Raw genomic sequence first — 13,403 nt, 5'->3', positions numbered from 1 at the left:
TATTCAATGAATAATAACTGTGTTGTGGCCCTGCCTACACAATTCTTTCCCTGCAGTATCAATGGAGGGTGCAATGCTCTGCAGAGGCGATTTTGAGAAGTAAAAAAAAATGCAGCACAGCTAACAGCAGCCAGCACAGTACTGCACACGGTTAAATATGGCCCTAGAAAGGACCGTTGAGGTTCTTGAAGGCTACACTCACTCCTAACACTCTCCCTGCCTATGCAGCACTTCTGTCCCTAATGCCGGGTGCAACGCTCTGCAGAGGCGATTTTGAGGGAAAAAAAATTGCCACTGCTAACAGCAGCCAACACACAGTTATCAGTGGCCCTAATAAGGACCTTTGGGGGGTCTTGAAGCCTACACTAACTACCAATTCTTTCCCTACAGCAGCTCCGGTACAAACAGCACTGTCCCTCATCTAACTCGGGAGGGGCCGACTTTTATATTCGGCGGACACCTGATCTTCCCAGCCACTCACTGCAGGGGGGTGGTATAGGGCTTGAACGTTGCAGGGGGAAGTTGTAATGCCTTCCCTGTCTTTCAATTGGCCAGAAAAGCGCGCTAACGTCTCAGGGAAGGAAGTGAAAGTAACCCGAACACCGCATGGTGTTCGTTACGAATAACGAACATCACGAACACCCTAATATTCGCACGAATATCAAGCTCGGAAGAACACGTTCGCTCATCTCTAATACCTATACGAAACATGCTTTATGCATTGGGAGAGAGTATATTTCTGCTATTGTCAACATACAGTATATACCAGCAAAGAAGACAGACTTTGGCATGGCAAATTTTGGAGTTCTTTGTTTGTGGCCTCAGATGTCATTCAAAGTCACCAGTCCAGTCATTATGATTTTTTTCCAGCCCTTATGTAGCTAGTAGTAGGGCTTTGGGAATTTGATTACATTGCGCCAAACAGGGTTAACTCACATAGATACAAGCTATACTCTGTGGCCTGCTGTTCTCACATATCATGATAGCAGAAGAGCGGTCATCTATAAGATTTGCGGTAAGCATTTAAAACAGAGCAAGAATGCAAACAACTGAAACACAATGTGTGTAAACAGTCACATGATCTCCCACCTCCTGCTGCCTTGGAGAACCCTCTTGGGCCAGAGGGCAGAGAGTCAGCCTCATCCTGCTACCTCTTTTGCTGCCTCTTCCTCCATCTCTCTCCCTATTTACACAGTAGGCTCTAAGCACAGCTTTGTCTAGGGGCAGTAGCATACCTACTTCAGGCCTCTCCATGAGGAACACACTCAGGGTGGCTTCACACAAGCGTGTTTTTGTGCGTGAATACATGCGCATAAAAGCACGCGTACATGCATTCCCTATGGTGTGTTCACATGTCCATGTTTTACAGGCACATGCCTGTAAAGATAGGACATGTGTGCACAATAGGGAATGCAAGCATTGTCTTCAAAAGAACCGCGGCCCATGCCGGCGGCTGCATTGAAGACATTGGTCTGCTAGCACCCAATAATTGTTTTTCAGGGAAGGGCTTTAAGTATAAGCCCTTCCCTGAAAAACAAGGCAAAGTAGTGTAAAAAATAATAAACACCACATATTAACCTTCCTACAGGTGGCCGGGGCTCAGCCATGTCCTTTCAGTGCTGTCCCCAGCTCTGCAATGCAGTTCTTTCAGCAGGCAGGGATTTTAAATCCCTGTCTTATGAAAGACCTGCTTGTGATTGGCTGAGGCCCAATCAGAAGCAGCTGTCTGTGATTGGCTGAGCACCTCAGCCAATCACAGGCAGCTCTCGCTGAATAAATGACAGGTGAGAGCTGCCTGTGATTGGCTGAGCGCCTCAGCCATTCACAAGCAGCTCTTTCAGCAGGCAGGGATTTTAAATCCCCGCCTGCTGAAAGAAGTTCATTGCAGAGTCGGATCCTCTACCACAGCTGTCATCTCTGAGAGCTGTGGTAAGGTATTCTTTATTCCCCATGGGGATTTAGAATGCCTTTGCCGCATCTGTCACATCTGTGACAGGTGCAGCAGGGAATTCTTTTTCCCCGCGGGGGACATGGCAGCAGCGGACAGGTAAGTATATATATATATATATAACTATATATTTTTTTTATATTTTTTTTACACTAAAATGTTAGTTTTTCAGGGAAGAGCTTATATTTAATGCTCTTCCCTGAAATACAATTAAGGGGTGCCGGCAGACCATCGCCTTAAATGGAGCCGCCGACAGCAGTTGCGGCTCCATTGAAGGCAATGTGCACTTGCATACAGGTGTGTTTTTGCGCGTACCGGGGTGCGCACCTATGTACGCACCTATGTACACACCCATGTACACACCCGCACACGCTCGTGTGAAGCCACCCTCAGAGAGACACACTCTGTGCTCAAGGTGCTGTTGCTACTTTTGTTGATGGAATGGCTGCTGCTCACATTTTCCTGATTCCACCATGTTTCCTCCTGTTACCAAAGTGAAATATTTTTAAAGCACAACAAACTACTGTAACTCTACAGCTTTTCCGTGGAGTAGCCCCATGCTTGGCTGTTCTGTTCACCTGATAGAATTTTTTTTCAGCAAAATTTATGACCTTGCTTTAAGAAAAAAGAAGCACACACGCTGTCTTACATAGTGTGATTTTCGGTAGCTCTATAGCTGTTCCTCGGAGCAGGGCTGCGCTTAAGTGTTTTTTTGCCTGGCAGAATTTCTCCTTGTAACATTTATGACATTGCTTTTAAAACAAGTAGCACACCTGTTTTTTGTGTGCAATTTTTGATCTTAGAGGCCCTACGTGGGGCCTCCTTTTGTTTTCAGTGACACCCCTGTGCTAAGATTGACCCCTACACCACTGTACATCATTTTGACCAATTTCTGGGAGGAGCACAGTGTTCTCCAGATGTGTGGCTGTATTCCCATACAATTTGGGGGCCTTTGGCTACATTGGAGTACTTCTGGAGGGCAAATTAGTTAACCCAATATTTAAATAGTAGCATAATATGTTAGGCCAAACAAAGACATATGTCCATCTGGTTCAGCCTATTATTAAACCCCCCACACCATTCCCCCCAGTGCTGATCTAGAGCAAAATTTCCCAAACTGTGCTCCGCAGTGCCCTTGGGGCTCTACGAGCAACAGTCAGGGGCTCTGAGCAAGGGTCTAGGTTTCCTAGCACTACTCCCCACTGTAGCAGAATTCAGACTGGCTTTAGTGAGGAACAGGACCTGTGGAGGCATATTAAGGCAAATCACATAAGCCGGCTCCAGTCATGTAATCTGCTTTGCTATGTCACCGCAGGTCCTGTTCCTCATTAAGCCTGCTGTTATTGCAGTGGTGAGTAGAGCAGGGACCAATAGTGGGGGGAGGCAATGGGGGATCTTATTACTACTGGGGCTGTAATAGAGGATCACCTATTACTACTGGGGCTGCAATAGGGGGTCACCTATCACTACTGGGGCTGCAATAGGGGGTTACCTATTCCTACTGGGGCTGCAATAGCGTGTCACCTATTCCTACTGGGGCTGCAATAGCGTGTCACCTATTCCTACTGGGGCTGCAATAGGGTGTTACCTATTCGTACTGGGGCTGCAATAGGGGGTCACCTATTCCTACTGGGGCCGCAATAGAGGATTACCTATTCCTGCTGGGGCCACAATAGGGGTCATCTATTCCTACTTGGGGCACAATAGGAGTCACCGATTCCTACTAGGGCTGCAATGGGGTTACCTATTCCTACTGGGGCCAGAATAGGGGGTCACCTATTCCTACTGGGACCAATATAGAGATCACCTATTCCTACTTGGGCCAATATAGGGGTCACCTATTTCTACTGGGGCAATATAGGGGTCACCTATTCCTACTGGGGCCAATATAGGGGATGCTATTACTACTGAGGTCACTGTGGGGAACACTATTACTACAAAGATCGCAATAGGGGTCGCTATTACTACTGGGGCTAATATAGGGGGCGCTATTGCTAATGTGGCCACCAATATAGGGGGTTACTATGACTACTGGTGGCCCTAGTACTATTATTAGTACTAGGGCCACCAATATAGGGTGTCACTATTACTACATGGGTTGGATTTACTGTGGAATTCACAGTAGCTGTTGAAGCAAAGGGGCTGAGATTTGCGGCTGTGGAAAAAATCTGCACAAAACCCATGCAGATATTGACATGTGGTGCGGGAATTAATTCTGGAGCATGTTCATTTTAAATATAATGTATATCAATATCTCTTCCAGTGCTCCAACGTTCCTCTGTTTTGTTTCTTTAAACAGGCCTTTTTGTAGTGGTGACAAATATTTTCCCTGCCCATGTGCATAACCATACATTTATCAGTGTTAAGCATCATTTGCCATTTTCTTCCAAATCCCCCAACTTACCCAGATCCATTTGCGACCATATTCTATCCTCTCTTGTGTTCATCACTTTGCATATTTTTTTTATCATCTGCAAATATTGATATTTTACTGTACAATTATTTTACCAGGTCCATAATAAATATATAAAACCATTATTGAACCTAGTGACACTCCACTAGTAACAGTAACCTAATCAGAGTATGTAACATTAATAACCACCCACTGATTTCTTTCACTGAGCCACTTACTTACCTACTACACATTCTTACCAAGACCAAGCATTCTCATTTTATATATTTATGTACCACCGGTGGGTTCCTGGCACCCACCCATGCTGTCGGTCCACACGGAGTTGTAACTGCATGTGTCCACTTCTAAAGAACCCCAGTCTGACTGGGGCATGCAGTGTGGGCCGAAGCCTACCTGCATTAAACATGACATTACCTCAGCTGTGATGGGCACTGCAATGGGATATATTTATGTACCGCCGGTGGGTTCCAGGGAGCCACCCATGCTGTGGGTCCACAGGGACTTCACAATAGGGAGTTGTACCTGCCTGTGTCTATGAATTAAAAACCCCGGTCAGGTTGGGGCATGCAGTGTGGGCCGAAGCCCAACTGCATTTAATCTGACGTTAGCTCTGCTGTGCTGGGCACTGCAATGGGATACATTTATGTACAGCCGGTGGGTTCCAGGGAGCCACCCATGCTGTGGGTGCACACGGAATTCCCATTGCGGAGTTGTACCTGCCTGTGACTATTTATAAAAAACCGCGGTCTGACTGGGGCATGCAGACACCTTGACAGAATGAATAGTGTGTGGCACATAGGTTCCCCATTGCTATGCCCACGTGTGCATCTCCTGATGGAGGTGGCACAGGATTGGATTTCTCATTGCTTCTGTACAGCATTGTGGGCTATCGCCCCTCCCCTTTTAAAGAGGGTCGCTACCTAGCCGTGCCAACCCTCTGCAGTGTGTGCCTGCGGTTCCTCCTCATGGCAGACGCACTTATAAATAGACATGAGGGTGGTGTGGCATGAGGGCAGCTTAAGGCTGCGCAGGGACACTTTGGTGTGCGCTGTGGACACTGCGTCGTGCGGGGGGGGGGGGGGGTTGGGCAGCATGTAACCCAGGAGAAGTGGCAGAGGAGTGTCATGCAGGCGGTGATTGTGCTTTGTTGGAGGTAGTGTGGTGCTTAGCTAAGGTATGCATTGCTAATGAGGGCTTTTTAGAAGTAATAATTGTTGGGAGGGGGGGCCCACTCTTGCCGCTATTGTGGCTTAATAGTGGGACCTGGGAACTTGAGATGCAGCCCAACATGTAGCCCCTCACCTGCCCTATCCGTTGCTGTGTCGTTCCCATCACTATCTTGAATTGCCCAGATTTTCACAAATGGAAACCTTAGCGAGCATCGTCGAAATACAAAAATGCTCGAGTCGCCCATTGACTTCAATGGGGTTCGTTACTCGAAACGAACCCTCGAGCATCGCAAAATTTTCGTCCCGAGTAACGAGCACCCGAGCATTTTGGTGCTCGCTCATCTCTACTTGTGACATTTAGTGGAGAGTTTATTCTATAATTCTGTACCTCATCTGACATTTCCTTTTTCTCTGTGAATACACTGGAGAATAAACTATGTAATAGATTTGCTTTCTCCTTATCGCCCTTCACAATTTTTCTTGCATTATTTATTAAAGGGCCGACACTTTTCGTATTAACTTTTTTACTATTTATATAGTTGATCTGCTCTTTATGTAATTTCTTTTTTTTCCTTCTAGGTTTTTAATGCTTCTTCACTGTTTTTTTGTTTTAATAGTTTGTGTTTTATTTTTGTTGTTTATTGCCCCCTTTATATCTTTATTTAGCCCAATTGGTGTTCACTAGAGATGAGCGAACGTACTCGGTAAGGCCGATTTCGCAACCGAGCACCGCGATTTTCGAGTACTTCACTACTCCGGTGAAAGGATTTGGGGGTCGCCGGGGGGCGGGGCGTGGTGGAGCGGGGGGTAGCAGCGTGGAACAGGTGGGAGCTCTCTCTCTCTCTCCCTCTCCTCCCCACTCCCCTCTGCAACCCCCCCGCTCACCCACCGCGCCCCCGAGTACTTTTCACCCGAGTAGTGAAGTACTCGAAAATCGCGGTGCTCGATTGCGAAGTCGGCCTTACCGAGTACGTTCGCTCATCTCTAGTGTTCACCTATTCCTTACTGCTCACAGTAAATATTTAAGATGTTTTTAGACATTTCCCATTTATTGTCTGTACTTTTATTTTTGAAGACATTGTCCCGGTCGATAAGGTTAAGAGCATTTTTATGCTGATTGAATTTTGCCTTCCTAAAGTTTAGTATTTTTGTAGCCCCCTATTGAAAGACAAGTGGAAATTTATGATATTATGGTCATTATTTCCCAGGTGCCCCCCAACTTTCATCCCTAATATTCTGTCAGGTCTGTTAGTAAATATTAAGCCCAAAATGCCCACTTCTCTAGTTAGGTCTTGTTTAGGTTGAGTAAAATGATTATCTTTAGTTATTGACAGAAACATGTTACCTTTATGAGATCCGCAGGTTACAGCTTCACAGTTTATATCTGGGAAGTTTAAACCTTCCATAATAATTACCTTATTGTGATTTACAGCTTTATCTCTTTGCCCCAGCAGTAGACTTTCAATGGTTTCTCTTATATTTACAACCTATGGAAAACCACCTATGAAGATTTTATAGTTTTCCCTTCATATATCTCTAACCATAGACACCACATGTTCCCTCATATATATCTTCCCATAGTGCGGGCTTTAAACAAGATTTTACATCTTACAAACTGCTCCCACTTTCTGCTTTTTACTATCTTTTCTGAACAGACTGTAACTCTGTAAATTCATTACCCAGTCACAGGTTTTATCCAACCAGGTCTCAGTTATTCCCACTATGTCATAGTTTTCCCACACACATTACTTCTAGTTCATCAACCTTATTGGTCAGACGTTTAGCCACCATACAGTTTAGAGGTTTTTGGTTATTTTTTATATTAAATTTATCCCTACTAACTGTTCTGCCATTTCTAATTGTACTATTTCTAATCCCACTGCTCGACTCCTATTCCCATTACTTAGTCCAAGATCTTTTGTCTTCCCCTTTATCTCCATGGTTGCGCTGCCCACAGTCCCTATCTTAAACACTTCTCTACTATTTCTAATCCCACTGCTCCACTCCCATTTCCATTACTTAGTCCAAGATCTTTTTTCTTTTGTCTTCCCCTTTATCTCCATGGTTCTGTTGCCCCCAGCCCATATCTTAAACACTTTTATAACCTTCCAGCCATCTTCTCTCCAGTACAGCTGAACCTTCCCCATTGAGGTGCAGGTCATCCCAATGGTAGAACCTATGCCAACAGCACAGTAAACTCAGTTCTCCAGGAACCCAAATCCCTCCTTCCTACACCAACTCTTGAGGCACTTGTTTACCTTGCTAATCTTCCTCTGCCTTTCTGGAATGGTACAGGTGGTATGGTAGAAAATATTACTTTGGGACCTCCATAGCTTATATCCTAGTTCCCTGAAAGGACCATCACCCTATCCTCTAACTTTGTCATTGGTGTTAATGTGTACTAAGACCATTGGGTCCTCACCAGCTTCTCCCATTAATTTGTCAACCTGATATGCAATGTATCAAACCTGAGCATCAGGAAGAGAACACACTGTTTGACGATCCCGGTCTTTGGGGAAGATTGCCTTTTCTGTCCCCTTAATAACTGAGCCCCTCACTACCAGGACCTGGCCAACCTTCCATGTGCCTATTTCCCTTGTTGGAGCAGTCATTCCCCTGGCAGTTAGAAGCTATGTGCAGCAGTTCTTCAGCAGTGCTAATCCTATAATGACATTCCCCTCATCTGCCAACTTTGTAAACTTGTTGTGGCGTGCCAGCTCAGGACTTGCCTCCATTGATCTCTACCCCTTCTTTTAGCTGTCACCCAGCTAGCTGCCAGATCACCCTGCACTCCCATATAACCATCCACCCTCACATCTGCACCAGCGAGTATCTGCTCAGTGGCCAGCAAACCCCCTTCTAGGTTGCCAGTGAATCTCAGTGTTGCAAGCCACGCATTTAGATCCAGGATCTTGGCTTCCAAATGCGCAATATGGTCATATTTCATACAGCAGTATGCACCATTGATTTTCTGTTCAAGGACTGCATACATGGCACAAGATGTACACTGGATACCATTGTCATTTATAGAGCACATTCTAAATGGGGATCTCACAGGTAGATTAGAGAAAAAGTAATGTATGCTAAAACTAAAATAGATAAGCAGTAAATAAATACAACTGACTCTTCCAAAGCCCCTGAATCCAAACTTACTAATCTCAAGTCACACACTTAAGAGACAGCACACTTAGAATATATCATGCACACTCACATTCACATTGACTTTATTGGGAGTCGGAATCAACAGTCCTAGTTCATGATGACTTTTGTGAAATCAGGCCAATACCGACACAAACTGGTTACTACACTAATCGCTCATCACTAGTTGACACATCACATGACCTGTGCCTCAAATCATATTATATATCTACTGCAATATCCTTGTAACTTGCAGCATATTGAACGTATAACACATACACTGCATGAACGTCTTAATAAATACAGGTTAAATATAAAGAACCAATTTCCACATCATAGTGTTGCTTTACATTTTAATATGGCGCACAAAGGTGATTTTTATGTTCCTCAAGTAGTAGTTTCAGTACAGATCATTAATGGCCCTTTTAAACAGTTACGCCATTGAGAGATGCTCTGACATTTCTGGTTCAACTCATTATTTCCAAATAAATGGAGAAATTCCAGCACTGGGTTAAAAGCTTTCAGTCTTTATTAGATAATCCAGACAGACATGGAGGAACAAAATGACATGTGCCGTCTTACATGTTTCAGGCAAGCATGTTGCCCTTAATCATAGATATTAAGGCACATGTCAGTAACACATACATCACAGTGAATAGCCAATGGGGTGCTTGGAACAAAAACACATGACCCCAAAGGCAAAATACAATTAAGAGGAAGCAAAGTAAAAATATATAAATAAAAATGCAATAAAAAGTCCAGTCGGCGGATCATACCATGCGGTTCATAGGTTTGCAAAATATGCATCCAAAATGCCTCTCTGTCAAGAAGTTTGTGATGGTGATCTCCACCCCGTAATGAGCAGTTAACTTTTTCAATAGCGCAGACCTGTAGAGAGGAAAAATCTCCTTTATAAACCAAAAAGAAATGGGATGAAACAGCCGATACATTCTTTTTTCCAGCATGTTCAACATTAGATGTATGTCTTCTTATCCTAGCTTTTAAACTTCAGACAGTACATCCAACATGCTGCACTTGGCAGGATCGACATGTGATGAGATAAAACCACAAAAGTAGTATTACAGTTTATATATTGAGCTATGCTGAAAGTTTTTTTCGTGACATATGACATAAAGTTTTTGTAGTGTGAACAACGGAGCAACAAATACATCTGTTATGGCCACATTTCACACAGCCTGAATAGCGAAGCCATGAGGATGGTTCGATTCAAAGGGTCAATCATCATACTGGGTGATAATAAATGTCGCAAGGTGCATGATTTTTTTAACTACAAATTTACAGCCTAAATCAAGAATTCTGGCAAAATCCCTGTCAGTACGCAATAAAGGAAGATATTTCTGCATAATTTGACAGATAGAGGGAAATTCTACACTATATGGGGTTGAAAAAATCATTATGCCCCTCCCATTACTACATGGGTGAGGTTTAACTCTCAACAAGTCAGTACGATTTTTTTCAGCAGACATTTTTTGGGCCCTAGACAACATCCATTTTGGGTAATTACGATATTGTAATCTCTCCATAACTTTTTGTTCCTCCATTTTGTAGGCCGAATCAGAGGAACAATTTTACTTAGCACACAGCAATTCTCCCACTGAGACACTTTTAAACACATGAATAGGATGACACGATGAAGCATATACTATAGTGTTGCCAGCAGTGGGTAGGTAGATGTCTCAACTAAAGACCGCATCGCATTGCCTGACAGTTTCAAATCCAGAAATGAAATGTGAATCTGATCGTACAAAAATGTGAATTGAAGATTAAATGGATTATTATTGCGGTAACTGACCAGGGTTGGTATGGCTGCCCCAGCGCCAGACCATATGAACAGGTCATCAATGTAATGGCCATACCAGACCAAATCTTGCTGAAATGGACAATCCTCATTGAATAATGTCACTTACACCATACCATATAAATGATGGCAATAAATGGAGAGAATTTTGCACCCATACTGGCACCTGTAAGCTGCAAGTAGAACCTGGAATCAAAGGAGAAAGAATTATGTTTGAGGAAATATTGCACTATGATACCCAGGTAATATCTGAGCTCAAGGGCATATGAGCTGTAAATCTCCAAGAACTGCTGTAATGCCAAATCCATTAAATGATGGGGAATAACCATGTATAAAGAAGTAACATCGGCTGTAATCCACATGAACCCACCCTGCCACGACACGTCAGCTAGTGCCCTAAGTACATGCTTGGCATCCTGTATGTATCCTGATAAAGAAGGAATCAAGGGTTGGAGTAGACTGTCAACCCATGAACAAATAGGTTCATTCACTGACCCTTCACTGCCCACAATTGGTCGGAAAGGAGGTGGAAAACCATCCTTGCAGCCAGTCCATGCGTGGGAGCGACTGCAGAGGAGCTGGTGTCTGGTTTGCATTATTGTTAGTGGTTTGAATAAAACTCTAGAACATAATTATTAATAAGCATTTCAGGTCTCACCCCCCTACCCCCTTTTTTTTAATTTTTCCCTTTTTTTTGTACAAAACTCAACGTAACCTTTAATAGTGCTTTTTAAATAGGGCAAAGCAAGAAAGGGATCAAAAAAGCATATATTTATTCTTTATATCTTGTTGTAGCGCATACATACTTTTAGTGTGCTCCACTGGTAGAGCGCATCAGATTGCAACATCACAGGCTTCAAGCCAGGGTGAGATCCCCAATTAGTGGCGTGAGGTGCCATTTTGGGGACTTGGGACTGCTTGGGAAGCATGACTATTTATGCTGTATGTAAGTAGGTACAATGGCATATCCCCTGTTATGCGCTCTTGAGGAAGGGGCATAGCAGTCCCCCGAAATGAGTCAAGCTATTGCAGACCTTGAACTGTGCATTTTAATAAAAAATGTTTAGCTTTCATAATAGGAATACGTTGCTGCATTCCTTCTTCTATTGTACCAAAATATATTTGCTATTTGCTGAAAACGTTAAATGTACTGCAAGCATAAGTCCTAGAGTGCTCCAAGAATCCATCACATTGAAGTTTTAGGATCCATCATGCTTGACAACAAAGCACATCATTGCTATTCAGGTCCTCCTAATGGTGGACTCACAAGCATTAACCTTTTCTAATGCGAGAAAGGCCTTTAGTTGCTTAAAGGTCACCTCGTTTTTCTTTGTGACCTTCCAGACTATTATACGCCTTGCTCTTGGTATGATCTTAGGGATCTTGGATTATTTTCCTCAAAAAATGAATGATCAAGTCTAATATTTTTGAATTATTTGTTTGATTCTCTTTATCTTCTTTTTGGAGTTGTGTGAATATATGATTTTGGGTCGTTTGGGGTATTAGGAGAAATATGGAAAATTCTAAAGGCTTTACACATTTTCAAGCACTACTGAAGCTAGTCATGTACCACCAATACTAACAGTTAAACATTCCGGTTAAATGACTCTGTCCATGCAGAACATACAAGGATTTCTAGAAAATACTTGGTTTTGGAAATCTATGGGAGCATGCAGATCTCTCAACGGTCATTGGTATTGGTGAGGCATGTTTGCATTTGTGCAATGGGTTTATGAATAACGTTTCTCACGCGATGGGCGATGGCCATGTCTAAATTAATTGTGTTTTTTTCATTTTTACCATAAAATTTTCTAGAATTGCCCTTAAGAATAATGATAAAGGTGCAAGCTTCTTTCCAAGATACCTCCAAAATATGTTTTTTTTTTACATTTTAAGAATCTCAGAATGAACTGTCATGTAAAAACATGATATAAATATACAATTTAGGAACTTGGAAGCTCTCCAACAAATTCATTGAATGGACTTGTTAAAGAAAGAATAAGGTCATTTTCACTGTCAGTGCTAGAATGATGTGGCTAGACAGTTTATGACAGTAAGAGAAAGATTTATAATGCCTTCAGGTTCCCTTGATACTAGAAGAGGAACAGTGTCATCTAGAGGTGGGACCTTAATTAAATTACCACTCAAATGAAGAAATACCTAATGTGATTGAGGACACCCTCTACAGACCTTTCTGTGATGTTGTACATGGCAAATGAATGAGATGTTGACATCATCAATACATACTAGCAAAATTAATATTGAAAGAGACCATCCTGTTCTATTCACCAGACTGGGTACTTCTTTGGTTATTTTGCTGCTGTTGTTTTTGTATAATTGTAAATGTTATAGTAAATATAAATTTTCAAAGGAACATTACTAATCATTATAGATAGTTGTCCATGTTTTCAGCACCCTTCATAAACCTGTATTAATCATGTAATTCACAGTTTTCATTGAACAGGTCAGGTACTAAAAAAAAGTAAAACTTAAGGCTTGTATTAGGTCAAGTGTATGTGCAGTGACTGCTGAGCCCACAGTCAGAAGGATGAGAGAAACAGGACACCCGACCTTGGGCTCTGTGAGGTTCTTAGCAGTGAAACCCCCATCGATCAAGATAGTATCATCTATCTTATGGGTACATGATAAAAAGTTAACCTTAGTACAACCCCTTTAATTCTAAGTGTAGTAGACTTTGAAATTTTAAATTCCTACTTTAAAGAGAATGTGACATTGGAATATAACTTATTGTATAACTAAAATTTTTATGGTAAACATATTTTTAAGATTTTTTTTTTAATTTTCAATATCTATACTGATTAGAGATGAGTAAGCGTACTCGCTAAGGCAAACTACTCAAGCGAGTAGTGCCTTATGCCAGTACCTGCTCGCTCGTCTCAAAAGATTCAGGTGCCG

The sequence above is a fragment of the Eleutherodactylus coqui genome, chromosome 4 (genome assembly GCF_035609145.1).
Source record: "Eleutherodactylus coqui strain aEleCoq1 chromosome 4, aEleCoq1.hap1, whole genome shotgun sequence".
NCBI lineage: Eukaryota > Metazoa > Chordata > Amphibia > Anura > Eleutherodactylidae > Eleutherodactylus > Eleutherodactylus coqui.
Note: the sequence above shows the minus strand (reverse complement) of the source record.